This window comes from Petaurus breviceps, unplaced genomic scaffold (assembly GCF_028583685.1).
Source record: "Petaurus breviceps papuanus isolate PSGF00001 unplaced genomic scaffold, PetGlider_PUasm1.0 90760, whole genome shotgun sequence".
Taxonomy (NCBI): Eukaryota; Metazoa; Chordata; class Mammalia; order Diprotodontia; family Petauridae; genus Petaurus; species Petaurus breviceps.
The window spans coordinates 12,764-30,456 of NW_027187338.1; positions in this window are offsets into that span (position 1 = coordinate 12,764).

Sequence of the window (17,693 nt, forward strand, 5' to 3'; positions counted from 1 at the left end):
CTTTTCCTTATTTTTCTTCTATCTCTCTTATATGATTTCAAAGAACATTTTGAGCTCTTCCATGAGATCTTTCTGCGCTTGAGACTACTTCCCATTTTTCTGTAGGGTTTTGGCCACAGGTGTTTTGACACTGTGGTACTCTTCTGAGTTTGTGTTTCGGTCTTCTCTGTCACCATAATATCTTTCTATGATCAGTTTCTTTTTGTTGTTTTCTGCTCTCCTCCCCCTTTTATCCTTTTTTTGTCCTTTTCCTTTCTTTTAAATTTGAGCTCTGCTCCCAGGGTGGAAGGGGCATTGTCTCAGCCTTAGTGTGCTAGGGGCTGCAGGCCCTGGCTATTTGCCTAGTGCTGCAATGATGTAGCCCTGAGGCCCATGGGGGAATCTTCACGTCTGGTGCTGTGCTGACGGGATATGGTAGAGATTGTCTGGTGCTGGTGGAGGCCATAGGGTTCTGGCAGTTTACCTGGTGCTGAGCTAAGGTGTTAGTCACAGTATTTGGTATGTGCTGAGGCCATGTGGGTGTTTCTACATTTCTCAGTGGCTACACTGAAGTACTGCAGGGGTCAGGCTTCTGGAGGCTGCCTGTTTGCCCAGGATTATGCTGAAGCACATGGTGGTGCTTGGAGCAGGAGTCTGCTGGTTCCCCTGGCTATGCAAAGGCACATGAGGGGTCCTGGTGTTGGTACTTGCCTGCTGCACTACCCTGGGCCTCAGGATCTCCCAATGTCTTGCAGATCCCCCAAGTTTCTTGGGCTAAAAGATTTTCACCATATCTTTTGGTTTGTTCTGTTGTTCCAGGATTTGTTTTGAGACTATTTTATGGTTGTTTGGAAGGGAGTATGGGAGAGTTACAGTTGTTTACTGCTTGCTGCACAATCTCGGCTCCCAGAAGTCAGTATCTAATCTCACAGACTTCAAAAGAAAAGCAAGTTATACGTAACAATTTCATGTACAATTCTCTTTTTGTCCTTTGCATGTGGAAACATTCATCTTATTTCATGTTGGTCAAATTCAGAATTAAAAAATAAAGAGAAAGATCAGGAAAGACTGTTGTATCAGGCCTCTCAAGTTAAATCTGCAATGACTTTTCTCAGTAGCATGATGCTTTTGTCTCTTTTTTCTTAAATGGAAATAAAAATAGGCCTAGGTACTTTTGTGATGCTTATAATCAATAATATTCCCTCCTCTTTCCCTTTGGGACTCTAGTCCCCAAATCGGTCTTACTAAGCTAGTATAGAATTTGTCTTTAAAAGAAAGAATTCCTCCTATTCTCTTTATCACTCTCTGTACATAATATATTAAACAGCCTCAGTTACTTGGTGGCAAAGAGATGAACTGACTTGCCCATAGTCAAAGAAGTAGTGAGAAGCATGGCAGGAATTTGAACCCAGATCCTTGGACTTCAAATCTAGCATTCTTTTCCCTTCACCACATGGGGCTGGAGCTTGTTGTGAGGGCAAAGAATAGGTTTCAGAGTAATGAAAAATAGTATACAAAGTTATGATCAGAAGTGAATTTCAGACTTCTAGGCAAAGAAGAGTCTTGAGTAGTGGTGATGTCTGGGTTTTGACCACCCCTGTGGCTGGTTCAGGTTCAGTTGAGCTGGGCATCGAAGCAATTAAGGATAGTGATGAATGAGAAGGCCAGAGACCCATAGGGATATAGTGGAGAAGACTGGGAGACAGGTACTAAACTCCTAGAGAAAACAGGGGGAATAAATCAGAGGCTTGGTTACCAGAAAAAATAATCCAGACTGTGATGGACAGGAGGGGTGAACCTCAAAGGAGGAGAGGTTTCTGAGGGAGGGTCAGAAAGGTGGCAGCTCTGGGTATTACAGGGTTTGAGAGAAGGGTCATGCAGTGCTGGAGATGATGTTAAGGGATGAAGTTTCTTTGGGTAGAAATCCAGGTTCCTGTGAGCATCTCAAAATGACCAGTTTCAAAGGAAGATATCTAAGACAAAAGGGAATTGTGTAGCAATAGATCCCAGAGGGTGATACATAAAGTGGAGGGCAGAGGTGGACAGAAACTGAGTGGAGATAGGGCTAGGACGGGAAGCAGGCCTTAGATTAAAGTCTCCCCTGGGAAGGGGGATTCCAACTGAGCAAAATAATCTGAATGAGAGGGATAAAGGGAGCGAGAGGCAGGATTCTGCTGCCATAGGACAATAGAGGCACTTATTGATTAAAACATATATAGAGCAAAGGCAGGAAGGTTCTTGGGGAATGGTACTACAGAGATCCCTGCAGTGTAGGCCTCTAATCTCAGGCAACCTGTGACGTGGGATGGTGGTTTTTTCTTCAGTCTTCAGAGGCAGGAGGGGGTCCTCTGTGTTTCTTCCTTATCCAAACAAGGAAAGGTGAGTAGAAGAGACTTTCTTCATATTAATGGCTGTAGGGAGGGCTCTGGAATGTAGAAGGTTTCTAATTCCAGGTAGCCATGGGCTAGGCAGTAGGACTTCCTTAGATATCACCTAGTTCAATCATATCATATTATGGCTAAGAATATTGATACTTGTGAAGCTAAAGCGACTTGTTCAAAATCGCTCGGCCAGTGAGAAGAGCCAGGGCTAGCTAGACAGTGTCTTCAGTATCCCAATCAAAGAATTTTGTTGTACCTGCAATATGGTCTTTCCAAATAATGTGAAGAGATTTTCTTGATTTTAGGCTGGTTAATGCCCTCTCTGATTCGTCACTTAAAGAGAATTGCCAGAGATTGTTAAAACACAAATATTTTGTTCAATCTTTTGCTGAGTTTCTCTTATGACCCTGATGCCTGTGCCATCTGTCAAGTACCTTCTTCTAGTCACTTCTGCCTCCTACCCTTCCTCTCCTTTCTTGGTGTCTGTGATTATAAATATATGTGACTGTGTGTGTGTGTGTGTGTGTGTGTGTGTGTAGAAGCTACTATAAGATGATTAAAAAAACACAACTGTTATATCTGAAATAGGTTTAAGATTTGCCCTTTCAATGCACCTCATGACTGGCTCAATGATAGTCAGGAGAAAACCTCATCTGCATGGAATTCATCAGGGGCAGGTCCAGCAAAGGTTGGACAGAATCTTCTTTCACAATTACAGTCAAGAAAGATAGTTGGTCCTGTGTTTGGGTTTTTAAAAAGTCAAGTTCACAAGTACCAGAAGGGGAAAATATGGCTACATGACAGTTGATATGAAAAACATCTGAGTTTGCAAGTCATTCAATCAATAGTGCAACAAATCAGACAAAGCAGCCAAGCAGAATCTTGGCTTCATTAAGAGAAGCATAGGATACAAAAGGAGGGGGTGGGTGAGTCCTTCTGCACTCTGGCCTGGTCAAGCCAGGGCTGGATCATTATATACCATCAGCAGAGCAGGGAGGGGCTCATTTTAGAAAAGACATTGAGAACTGAAGGATGGTCATAGGAGGGTCATCAGGATACAGAGAGTGGGGTGGGAAATAAGGAAGGAAGGAAACAAACAATTTTTAAGCACCTACAGCTTGCCAGGCACTGTGCTAGTCACTTTACATGTATTATTTCATTTAATCCTCAAAACTACTCTGTGAAATAGGTGCTGTTGTTATCCCCACTCTACACTTAAGAAACTGAGAGACAAAGAGGTTAGTTAATTTGTCCCTGGGTCACACAGCTAGTAAATATCTGAGGCCATATTTGAACTCAAGTCTCTTCCTGACTCCAAGCCTAGTGTTCTATTCATGGCATCATCTAGTGGCCTCCTTGACAGTGCTGTGTGTGGGTCAGATAAAGAGGTCAGGGAAGTGGGGGGAAGGCAGTATATGCTAGCTGAATTTCAGTATTTGAAGGCTATGCATGAGAGGATGTCACTTTTTTGGTTTTGTTTTTATTGTTCTACATGTGGGGAAACAAGTGACTGTAAAAATAAATTAACTTTCTATTTATCTATTTATCAAGCTATCTTTCAAAGGACCTTATAAGTAATAGAAAGGCCTGATTAGGTACAGGTTGAACTTAAGCAGTGAAATCAAGCTCCAATAGAATTGAATTCCCGAAGGTCATATATTGATTTCTAAAGTGACCAATTAACATAATTTATATTGTATTACGTTCTTATTTTGTTAGATATCCCCATCTAACTCTGCTTGAGCCACCCTGTGAAGTGTTTTTATCCCAAGTTTGATCCCTCTGGACTGAATGAAGTGAGAGGAGGTTTTGTTTTCACGTGTAAATACTATTATGGCAGTTGTCCTCAATAGTCCCCTCTATGACCCTCTTCCAAGATTTGTTTTTCAGGGCTGTTCAGCCTCTTCACACTAGACACACAGACCCTTTCCTAATAAAAAGAAACAAGAGAGAACAGTGAAATGGAAGTTTCAGGTGAAGAGGATGGACTAAAGGAAGGCTAGATTTGTCACTGGGTTTGACTGAAGTAAGTGGACTATCTTTTGAGCAAACCACCTCTGGAAGAAGTGAGTGAAAAATGGACAGCTCCCCTAGCTAGAATGTCCTGAGGGAATGAAAATTTCTTAGAATCAGACTGGCTGACTCTTGGGTCCCTCTCTAATTGTCCCTGCTCATAGCTTTTTTTGTGGTTCCGTTAAAGCACTGGACACTAAGAGGGTGTCCATAAAATAAGGAATGACCCAGCAAGTTATGGTATATTCATGAGATGAAATATTGTTGTACTCTAAGAAATGATGAAGGGGATGGTTTCAGAGAAACCTGGGAAGACTTGTATGAACTGATTTGAAGTGAAGTGAGCAGAACCAGGAAAAGTTTATACAACAACAACATGTACAATGACAATTATAAAAACAAACAACTTTGAAAGATTTTAGAACTGAAATCAATGCAAATGTCCCAATACAATTTCAGGGAACTCGTGATAAAATATACTGCAGGTATATTTTAGGTGAAGAGGTGAAGGTGAAGGTGAAGGACTCAGGGTACTTATTAAGACACATGTTATTTGGACTAGGTTAATATGGGGATTTATTTTGCTTGACTATATATATTTGTTACAATAGTTTTATTTTTCTTCTCTTTTTTTCAAATTGGTGGAAGGTGAGTGATAGAGGGAGATAAGGTGGATTTTTTTAACTGAAAAAATTAAATAAGTTTTTTCCCTGCCATTTACTCTTCCTACTTCCTTTTTCACCCTAATGCCCAAGGAACATTCTAGATAGGAAACCTGGGGGACTTACATTAGAGTTTGTAGTTTGCAGAACTGCTTTTCCAAGGCCTCACACAACAGTTTCATTCCTTCACCACCAAAGTGATTATGACTCAGGTCCAAATTTTTTAGGCTCTCACTGCTATAAATAATAGAGAGGAGATCCTAAAGTTAAGCAGCAGTGAGTTTACAGTTAGACAACCTAAAGAAAAACAACCAAAGGAAAAATGACAATTTCATATCTCTAGGACTCATTCATTTTCTGACTTTTTGAGGGAAGGGGATCAAACCCAGAACCACTTTAGAACCACATCTTCAGAACACACACCCACCCACCTGAATATTTCTTATAATGGCTTTGCTTTGCTTTTCCCCAAAGGGGAAGAACGCACGGTGGTAAGTGGGGAATAAGATAAGATAATAAATGGAAAAAGAAAAAAAGTCACTAAGGCATCTTTTTAATGCAGAGAAAAGAACAGAAGGCCAGAAAGAAGCATAAATAGAACAATTCTGAAAGCTACACATTGATCTTATGTATTTAAAAATAAAATCAAACTCTACATAAGAGACTCACAATTTCTCTTTTTTTGTTGTTGTTCTACTATATAGAATAAAAGTCCATTCAACTCAGTGTTTGTTTAGAATAAAAAATAATAACTCATCAGGCTAAAATAGCAGTTTTTTTTAAACAGCCCTTTCTAGAAGAGTCAATGACCAAACAAAGGATAGCGAAGATAATAAAAGTTTAAATGGTAAATTTTGATTAAATAAAATTAAATTTTTCATATAAACAAAACCAATGCAGCTAAAATTATATGAAAAAGAAATAAATGGGGTGAAAGAATCTTTGGATCAAATTTCTCTAAGTTCACATGTCCAAATTGTATAAGTAATGAATTTAAATTTATAAGACTAAGAGCCATTCTTCAACAGATAAATGATTAAAGGACATGAACAGGCAGTTTTTTTAAAATAAGATTTTATTTTCTCTTAATTACATATATAAAAACAATCTTAACATTCTTTTTTTCAAAATTGTGAGCTCAAAATTCTATTCTTCTTTCCCTTCCCTCCCCCCTCCCTAAGCTGGCAAGCAATATGAAATGGGTTATACTCATTCAATCATGCAAAACATTTGGATATTAGTCATTTTGTGCAAGAAGACTCAAAAGAAAGAAACCAAGGAAGTGAAAAATAGTATCTTACAGTCTGTATTCAGACATCAGTGATTTCTCTGGGGGGGCAGCATTTTTCATCATGAGTCCTGTGAATTGTCTTGGAGCACTGTATTGCTGAAAATAGTCAAGTCATTTATGATACAACTTCATTGTATGATATTGCTGTTACTCTATAAAGTGTCCTCCTGGATCTGCTAACTTCACTTTTTATCAGTTTATGTATGTCTTTCCAGGTTTTTCTGAAGTCATCCTGCTTGTCATTTCTTATAGCACAACAATATTCCATTACAATCATATACCATAACTTGTTCAACTATTCCACAATTGATGGGCATCTCTTCAATTTCCAATTCTTAGCTACCACAAACAGAGCTGCTATAGATACTTGTGTACAAGTAGGTGCTTCTCTCTCTCTCTCTCTCTCTCTCTCTCTCTCTCTCTCTCTCTCTCTCTCTCTGTCTGTCTCCCCCTCTTTGAGATACAGACCTAGCAGTGGTATTGCTGGATGAAAGGGTATATGCACAGTTTTATAGTCCTTTGGGCCATATGAACATGTAATTTTTAAGGAAAGAAATGCAAACCATCAATATTCATAAGAAAAAAATTCTATAAATCAATAATAATTAGAGAAATACAAATTAAAGCAACTCGAAGTTCTATTTCATGCCCTTCAGACAGGCAAAGATGACAAAAGAGAAGAATGAGGACTGCTGGAGAGCCTGTGGCAAAATGTTTGGGGAAATGGTCCAGGTTCCTACAGCACATCCCCATAAATTTTACCCCATTCATAAACAATCTGAGGTGCAAGATGAAGGATGGAAAAAAAAAACTAAGTCTAACTTCTACATTAACAGTAGTTACTGACCTGAGGAGGCTAGAAGAACTGTAGCAGGAACTAATCCAAGATCCTCTGTAGGGATGAAAAGCAGAAGAGAATGAGAGACCCATCTGGTACATTAAGTAGACAGCTGGGAGCTGAAAGTAGGAATGGAGCTGGAGGACAGCATTAAGGAGTAGATTTGAGTTGCCCTGAGGAATTGAAATCAAATGTTCTGGGTCTTAGCACCACAAATTCCACAAACAAAGACTTGCTGACTGACATGATAATATGATTTATAAGCTTTCATAGGTTAACTCTACGGGATAGTGAATCAATTAAGCAACAAGCCTTTATTAAGCACTGCCTATGTGTTGGGCACTCCTATACTTAAGGGATATAGAGAACCAGGAGCTCAAGACAGAGGGAGATCTCTGGAAGGCTTCTTGAAGGAAGTGGGACATGACCTAGGTCTCAAGGCAGTGGAAGGATCTTCTACACTGCCCAGGTAGAGAAAAAGAAAGGATCTAGGGTCCTCCTGTTTGAGTAGAAGCTAAGGTTAATGTGCTTATCCTACCAGTTCTTGTCTTTGAATTCAAGAGAATAAATGGGTAGTTTTAACTTTTTTAATGATTTGACTTCCGATGTTCCAAATGGAAACTGATATTAAGTGGGCAAAACTGTTCAACACACACCAGGGCTCTTACAGGAAGTTTTAAGTGCACAGAGAACTTGTGGTTTAGACCTCAGTGTTTCCTGCTAAGGCTGAACTAGTATGAGAAACCCAGTGAGTGATGGGGTCACAAATATCACACCACTGTTTTAATGATCCTAAGTCACTGTCTCCTCTTTAGAGCTTTAAATGACAATTTTGGCTATTTCGTGTTTATTCTCCCCTCCCTGATCCAGTGTACCTGAATATCAAGTACTAGATGGGAGTGGGTTCCAGCCCTGAACTCTCTGAAGGCCTCTGGGGTGACCTTTTGATAATGACCCATTAAGTTTCGGGGCAGCTAGGTGACACAATGAATTGAGTGCTGGACCCGAAGTCAGGAAGAGTCATCTTCTCTAGTTCAAATCTGGTCCCAGATACTTACTAAATGTGTGACCCTAGGAAAGCCACTTTAATTTTGTTTGCCACAGCTCCTCATCTATAAAATGAGGTGGAGAGCAAAATGGCAAACCATGCCAGTATCTTTGCCAAGAAAACCCCATATGGGATCATGAAGAGTCATGACTCAACAACAAAAAGTTATTTAATTGAACCAAATTCTTTCTCATCCTTGCTATTGTGCATGTCATCTGATCGATTTTTTAAGCACTCATTTCATAAAAGAAAAGAACTTCTACCCTTGCTCCTGACTCAGCACAGACTCCAGGGAATTGTCTTAAATTGAACATTCTAATCATGCTCTTACTGGGACATTTTCCTTGTGCTCAGATAAAATATTTAATCAAAAACTGACCCATTTCATTTCATCTCCCCCTTTCTCCACTGGCCCCCCGCCTTCTCCTTTCCTCAGGTGAGACCACAGCTGAAATTTCCTCCATTAGCTCCATTCTCCAAGATCTCCCATCTCCCTTTCTCTTCAATTCCTTCCCCACCTACTAGCATCTCCTAACATTCTCTTGCCATTAGTACTCTCCTCATGGCCCAAATGTCTTTCCCTATCCATAATCAGCTAACAGTGACTGAACTCCATTCCTCCTACCTTGATATATGATACATATGATTATATGATAATAATTCCAAGATTTTTTTTTCTTTATGTTACCGACTGACAAGAATTGTGTGAACCTGTCTGTGGTTCTTTGGTCTTAAAAATATTTCCTTCTTCTGGATCCTTGAAGTATTATTATTTGACTTTTAATCACTGAATTATTGGCTAACATCCGTTGTTGTCGTTTTCTATTTGCTTTTCCCTCCAAAGAGTGACTTGGAAATTCTTTGTATTTTTCACTTGATATTATGGTTCTAATAGTCCAGGACTGTTTTGTATTATAATCTCTTGAAATATAGGAGGGAAGGTTTTTTCTCTGAGCATGGTTTTCAGGAATTATGATGATTCTGTTGGCCTTTTTACTTTCTTTTAAATTTGATCTCTGCATCCAGGGTAGAAGGGGCTCTGTCTCAGGCTTCTTGTACTGGTGGCTACAGGCCCTGGCTATTTACCTGGTGCTGGGCTGGTGTTGCCCTAAGGCCATCAGGGGACCTTCAAGTCTGGTGCTGAATTGACAGGGTGAGGCTGGGGATGGGTGGTGCTGCTGGAGGCTATAGGAGTCTGGCAGCTTAGCTGGTACTGAGCTGGGGTCCTACTTGTGGTACCTGGCGTGTGCTAAGGTCTGTTGGAATGTTTTTGCATTTCTCTGACGCTACACTGAAGCATGTCTGGACAGTGGAGGGTGCCTGTTTGCTCAGGCTGTACTGAAGCACATGGAGTTCTGGCCACTGGTGGATGTCTGTTTGTCATGGACTGTGTTGAAGCATGTGATGGTTCTTGGAATTGGAGATTGCTGATTTCTTGAGCTATGCTAAGGCACATGAAGAGTCCTGGTGTTTATCTGCTCCACCACCCTGGGGCTCAGGACCTTCACCTGGTTTGCTGAGGTGGGGCTTGCTGCTGACTTGCTTCCTGTTCTGGAATGCACTCCTCTTTTACTGAAGTGAGATGTATCTTTCTCGCCTATTCTCCAAGTCTCCTGGGCTAAAAGACTGCTTCACCCCATCTTTCAATTGCTCCACTCCTCCAGGATTTGTTCTGGGGTGCTATTCTATGGTTGGTTGTAGGTGAATGTGGGAGAGCTACAGCAATTTACTACTTAGTCCGCCATCTTGGCTTCCAGAAGTCGATCTCACAAGTTGCTCTTTTTCAGAGAATCCATATCTTCCTTCAATTATGATGATTCTCAAATTAACTTTCAATAACCTGTTTTCAGGTTCTTTTGATTTTGATAATAAATACCTTACATGTTTATATTTATCTTTTTTCCTGTTCATAAAATCATTGAGTTTTTGTATACCCCAGTCTATATCAAGGGATTCTACTATTTAAGATCTTCTATATCTGTTCTAAGCTGTTTATTATTTTTCCAATTTTTTTTTCTTTGCAAGTTCTGATTAATTTTTCATCATTTGTTTCACTTCTTAATTCATTCCGTCAGAATTTGGTTGGCAAGTCATTCTTTTCTCTGATGTTCTATTTGTATTGGTTTTTCTGTTTTTTTCCCTTATGTATATCTGATAATTTGCATATTTCTTCATTGTAAATTGATCTTTTTACTCACATTTTTGGTCTCAGTTCCTGGAGGGACACTTTGTGCCAGGGTCCGTTTCTGTTTCCTCCCACGCTCTTTGTTGAGTTGGCAATCCTCCCCTGTTCCCTATTTATTTTATGAATACCACCACTGACAGTAATGAATGACATGTATGATATTAGGCTTTGGCTTCTGTCATGATCCCTTGCTTCTTTCCCTGTGCCTTGGTGATCCAGTCCAGGTACTGGCCTTGGCTCCTCTCTGTTTTCTCTTAGCAAGATCATCCATCAGGAACATTCCCTGTTGTGGGATTGAGACACTATAATTACTTGTTGAACAACATTCAGATATTTAACAGGCTCCTTTTCCTGCCATAGCTCTGACTTCTCCAAGATGTGCATTGCCAGGTTCTTTCTGTTTGCACAGTGACATATCATGAACTGGTATTTCCAAAGCTCCTGTTCACAGAAGCCAGAGCCTAAACCCTCCTAGCTTCATGCCCAGTTTCCTGTACCTCATGCTAGCTTAATTCACCTGGTTTGTCCCTGCTCAATGAAGAACTTAAATTGATTCTGTATCATTTATAATTGATGCTATTCTATAATTAGTTCTATTCTGTATTACTGCCCCATTTTGGGTGATTTCCCAAGGCACGTTTCTTTGTTTCTTTGCCTATGAGCTATGTTTAAAAGTTTGCTCTCCCTGATAATTACTATTCTGTTCTGTCCTCACAGAAATATGTTATCCCTGAGTCATGTAGGTGCACATCAGGGAGTCTGGTGCTCTATCTTCAACATTGCAGGTGGACTCAAGCAATGAACATTTCTTAGACACAGGAGTTGTTTCCCCCCTAAGTTAGCTAAAAATAAAACTTGTTATTCCTCATATCTTCAGGTCCTGGAAAATTCCATGAAGTCTGTTTGCTCTTTGTGAAGGCCTACCATCTGACCTAGTACATAACCACAAGATGTACTGTCCATCCCTGTTTGTTCTTCTATAATTAAGGAGGGTCATATGTCCTTCCTGGATGTGTGGAACACTCCTATTCCTGGTCTACCGTCTATCACTCTGAAGATGCAGTTGGATCCCATAAATCAGCATTCTTTAACGACAGAGAGGAGTGATTACTAGTCCCATGTGAGTGCTAGCCAGCTTTCTCTGTGTGACCAATCAGGTTGATTCCCCCCACCCACCCACCTCATGATGCTGTCTACTCTGTAACCAATTGCACCGTTTCCCCTCCTACCCAACTCTGATTTTTGTTCTCCTGTACTTCCCAGAATTCCATAAAAGCTACAAAGCTCTGCCTCATGATCTTTGGTATTTGAGAGAAGGGATTGAGCTTGCTGAGACAATTATCTCTCAGTTTACCTTAATTTTCAAATGTAACATAAGAATGACTACATGCCCTAAGCCTCCTTTAACAGAAGGTTGAAACTAGCTTCTGAATCTTCCTGGAAGTTTCTTTCCAGAGCATCTGCAGATTTTAGGCTGACTTCACTCACTTAGATAATGTCTCAATTCAGAACTCTTGTAACATTCAGCCTATTCATTGAGCTTGCATTGTCAATTGCCTATTCTGGTATGATCCTTCTTTAAGGAAATATTGATTTCTGGATGTCTTCCTTTGTGGCACTGGACTGGATGGAGGAGCTTCCTGGTGTTTCTTTTTGGTCATCTCCCTCATTGTTTCATTCATTGCCAATTTAGATTTTTTGTGGTGTTTGTGGAAGATCTTGCTACATCTTTCACGTGTATATTGGAAGTTCATATGAGAACATACAACTGTTTTCTTGATTGATTTTCTGGGAGAGTTATATAAAAATTACAAGAAGTTAGCATTTATGTGGCACTTCAGGACTGATAATTAACTTTTTATATATACATATGTTTACACACATATATGTGTATATATATAGTGTATACATACATGTGTATATATGTGTGTGATATATATATATATATATACATACATATAATTAGTTAAATACTACATCGTGTTTTCTGCAAATATGCAAAGTTTGGTCTCCTCTGTTGATGTTTATGATTTTGATTTCATTTTCTTATATGACTGCAATGTAGTTTTCATATAGGAACTGGCTACCTTTCTTGGTTTGGACTAACTCATTTCAACCTGCACCCATGCTGGCAAATCTTATGGCCACATTGTTACATGACTACTACTCAACTCTCAGGGTCCTGTGGTGATCCCAGATATGGGGTGTGTCTGGAAGCATGGAACACATGACAAGATAGTACAGCAAGCCATCTTTATAGAGAAAAGAAACTTAAAATAAGGAAGGGTGGTTAGGGTAAATGGTAAAAAAAGGTCAGGTCAGGTAGGGCCCCCAGTGGATTTGGGTACTCTAAGTCATTAAAATCCAGTGGTTTTTTAACAGGGTTTTTCTCTGGGATTAAGAACACAGCACTGTGGGCAGGGAGAAAAAAGCTCTGACCTGAGGCTAGCCCGGATTCACTCTATTGGCTATTAGTGAAAGTCTCCTGGGGAATAGGGTGCGAGCTGATATTCAAACTTCCCACAGGTGGGAAAGAGAATTTGGTCCATTATTACTGGTCTTACTCTAAAAGGGTTATTAAAGGGTTTAGAGTTTCCCTAGAGCTCTTTTGTTCATTAGGATGGGAAGGCTCTAATAGGGTTGTAAGTGAGGTGGAACTGGGTGTGTAAGGTAGATTTTTGTTATTCTTTCTTAGAGTTTAGTTTCCCAGGATCCATGGCCATAACAACCTCTATTTTCCAGCTTCATAATTTGTAAACTTCTTCACCATGCTTGCACAGAATGATATAATGATAAATAATAAAAAAAAATTTGTTCTTAAAATATCCCCTGTGACTGTGCAGTGAAATGTAATGGTAACATAATGTAACTAGTGAGATTGTTGCTGGCAATATGCCTTATTTGTTTGTTGCCCTATAAAGCAGATGGGCACTGGTCAGTGAGTGGGGAATCTGAGGGTTGAATGCATAAGATGGAATACTGTGTGTGCCTTGATTGGCCCCCATCAAGGTTTGAGGGGAATCTCTGTTTGCCTCAACTGGCATCTATTGAAGCTTCAGGGAATTTAAGGGAATGCATAAACTGTGCCTCTCTTGATTGACCTCATTGAGATGTAATGCTAGTTGCACCACCCCTCCATTCTCATCCGGCCCTTACAAGAAGGGTGATTAGGAAATGCAGTAGGAATTGGTACTCCCATTACCAACAATTCCCCTTGAGAAGACTAGACTAGAATAAATAAAGATTATTAACCCTTCTAAAGCTGTCTTCCTGTCTGACCAGATCAAGAGTGAACCTGTGCTAGCAGCCCTCCTAGATGCTAGTGTTACCTGTCTTGCAGCAGTACTAGCCACCCACTACTTAGAACCATAGAGCCAAAGTCCCTATTGATGTCCTTTCCATTTAAATCATTCAATCAATATGATTTATACCTAATTATGAAACATTTGTTAAACAACAAGGCAAAAGAAGGGTGATTAAAACAGAATCCTGGATCACATTCCCTTAGCCATGCATACAAGCTCTGTGTAGAAGAATGGGTACAAATTTATAGATGCCTAGTAGTGAGACAAATGAGAATGGAAACCTTCATGCATAGAGTACCTCATAACTCTGAGCTTCAGTCCTTGCTATCCTACAAGAACAAAATATACCAAATGCCACATGTTGAATGAGACTACTTTTCTGGGTCTCTCCACTCTCCTGTAGGGAGGAACAACTTTATGGCTTCTTATGAGCACTGAAAAAAGTTTAAATTCTTTTATTGAAAACAGAAGCAGTAAGACTGGGCATATAACACTATTCCCTTGACTGGGCTCTGAGGAAGTAATTGTTTTCTTAGAAAAACCATTTACCCAAGTCTAGAATATGCAGAGCTATTCAGGCCAGCATATTGGATCCAGTCAAAGTGCAGGTGGCAATAAAGAGCAGTGCTGACAAGCCCAAGGTATTTGATCTTTCAAATTCTAGGTAGCTGCAAAGGACAAGGAAGCCAAGTCTTTCTTTCCTGCAGACAGCTTTTCAAATCATAAGATTATTCTTTCCTTCAATAAACCTTTCTTTTTAAAAAAATGATTAATTTATTTATTTTTAGTTCTCAACATACACTTTGATTAGATTCATAGTTCTAAATTTTTCTCCTTCCCCCTCCACCCCCTGCCCAGACAGCCTGCAATCTGATAAAGGCTATACATGAAAAATCTATTTCATTCCTACATTTGGGGCATCATGATAAAACAGGTTTGTCTCTGGGATTAATGCTGTTCATCTGAAATTATATTCTCCTGTAATAGGACTATTTTTTTTTTGGATTCTCTGATCCTCTGGGGGGGGAGGTTGGGGTGGGTAACAATACATAATTTTGTTTTTGTGGGAACCATAATTCTTTGCATTATTACCCAGCTCTATAATTCTTTCTGTAATAGGTGGATTTGTTTTTCCCCCTCCAATAAGCCATTTAAACAGGGGGTCATTCCTCCAATCAGATCAGCTCCTGGCAGCCACTTCACTGTCTATCTTACTCCATATATGTGGTCTTGGCTTGAAGTAGGTCTTCTCTTCTCCCTTCTCTGCTTTACTTCATGCTTCTCAGTTCTCTGCTTCTATAAATCCATTTAGAGACCATATGACTCATTGTCCTTAATTGTTGTTTGATGACTTGTTAGGAAATTTGAGTAACTCACCAAGAGATAATAGATGTTGTTGCCAGTACATTTTCTTTGGAAGCCCCTGGCCATTTTCTGAAACTGGTACCTAGCCTAGTCTCTCTACAGCATGTCAGGGTGTAGATTTCCAACATATTGTTATTTTGTGTGTTCTGTATATTACCAAAGTTCTTCTGCATACAGGACTCTGTTGCCTCTACACAGAGTGTGGGCCAAATTTGGACGTTGTAGTTGTTTCCATTGGCAGTTTTCTAAACTGGGGCCATGGCTAGTCAATAGGGTTCTTTAAGCCTATCCCTTAAATAAATAAAATCAACTTCAACTAGAAAGGATAAGTCAATGGACAAAGATGTTTCTCTTCGAAACATTAACAATGAAGGTGTAAGCCTCATGGCACCATTGCCTCTAACAATGAATAAATGCTTTAAAAGTGATACATACTGACTTCTGCTCAAATTTTAAATTTTTTTCACATTTGTAGTAAGTTGCAGTTGAAATGCTCAAGCTGTAGTTCTCTTTGAGCATGACAAGGGTTTATTCTAGATTTCTTTATTCTTACCAAAGCCAACATCCCATTTACTAATCTACTTTTCAGGTCTCTACTTTGATCAGAGTTCATTCTAACTGTTAAGTCATATACTTGAAATATTTGTCCCACAACATCTTAGTAATGGTAGTAACTTTCTAATTTCTCACTGTGTAGAAGGTGTGAAATTATCAGTCACCTCTAGGATATAATTAATGATTTTGCTGTCTCTTGAAGAGACAAAAAAACCTCACTGATTTCCATAAGCTCCAAGAGCTGTTGTTACATTGTTTACTCATGTCTAACGCTTTGGGACCCCATTTTGTGGGGTTTTCTTGGCAAAATACTGGAGCAGTGTTCCATTTCTTTCTCCATTATCCTTATTTTACACTTGAAAAAAGTGAGACAAACAAGAATTAAGTGACTTGCCCAAGGTAACACATCTACTAAGTATCTGAGACTGAATTTGAACTCAGAGTCTCCTAACTCCATGCCCAACACTCTATACACTGAATCACCTAGCTACCCCTCTAGGAGTTTACCAGTGTTTAGATTCTCCAAGTACACAACACAAGGAGGAAAAACTTTTCTTTGGGCCAATTTCATATACTTTATACGTTTATTATACACATCATTCATTTTATTGGGTTAATAATGTTGTGTATTCAATAGTTTGAATTCTCTCTCGACCTGACTACCCAAAGTCAACATGCAATGCCTTCACGGCCATAGTAAAAAATTCTTAGGATAATGTTAACTGCTTCATTGTGTCATCTGTAAGACAAAATTACAGCCCAATACAAAGCTCCATTACACAGATGCAACGTCTGCCATTGTGTTAGCAGTTATAGCCTCTCTCTAGAGAATTTTTCTTTATTGTTTGCATTATTTCTTGTATTTCACTAACACTGTTTTGTTCTTGGCATCAACCTTCCCAGGATAACTTAGGGGAAGAGGATTTGATTGGCACAATGAGATTTGTATATACCAAGGGTATGCCTTCTTGTACAAGCATCAAACTCTTAGTTGCACTACTTTTGGTTGCACATCAGCCCCTTTCAAAGCTAAGAAAGAATTCTAATTTGTGTATATTATTTTGACCTGCTGCTAGTAAGTTCTCTATCAACAAATTGTGTTTGTGTATGTGATGATTTTTTCCTTGACACAAACTACTCTCAAGTCATTCAAACTAGCATCTGTACATAGCATTAAGGGTTAGTTTGGAAAATTTTGATTAAATGAAATTTTAAATGTTTTGCACAAACAAAAGAAAACTAGAAAAAAATTGTTTACATCAGATGTCTCTGGAAAAGGCCTCATTTCTCATATATAGAGAACTGAGTCAGATTTATAAGAATACAAGTCATTCCCCAATTGAAGAAATGGTCAAAGTATATGAATGGGCAATTTTCAGATGAGGAAAGCAAAGCAATCTGTAGTCATATAAATGTTCTAAATTACTATTGATTAAAGAAATGCAAATTAAAACAACTTTGAGTTACAATTTTACCTATAAGATTGGCTAATGTGACAGAAAAGAAAAATGATGAGTGTTCAAGGTGATGTGGGAAAATTAGGAGAGTAATACATTTATTGGTGGAGTTGTGAACTGATCCAACTATCCTGGGAAGCATTTTGGAACTATGCCCAAATAAAATTGTGCATGACCTTTGATCCAGCAATACCATTACTAGATCTGCATCCCAAAGAGATTAAAGGTAAAGGACAAAGGACCTCTTTGAACAAGTGTCATTATCGTAGCTCCTTATGTGGTGGCAAAGAATTGGGTATTGGGGGGATAACCCTCAACTGTGGAATGACTGAATAAGTTGTGGTTTATGATTTTAATTGACTATGACTGTGCTATAAGAAATGCTGAGCAGGATGATGTCAGAAAAAACTGGAAAGACTTATGTGAATCACTTAGCTATTCTCAGTAATACATTGATCCAAGACAATTACAAAGGACACATGTTGTAAAATGCTATCTTACTTCCGAGAAAGCATTGATGGTAACTGAATGGTAAATGAATAACCAAAGCTTTTTTTCTCTTTCTTCCTTTCTTTCTTTCTTTCTTTCTTTCTTTCTTTCTTTCTTTCTTTCTT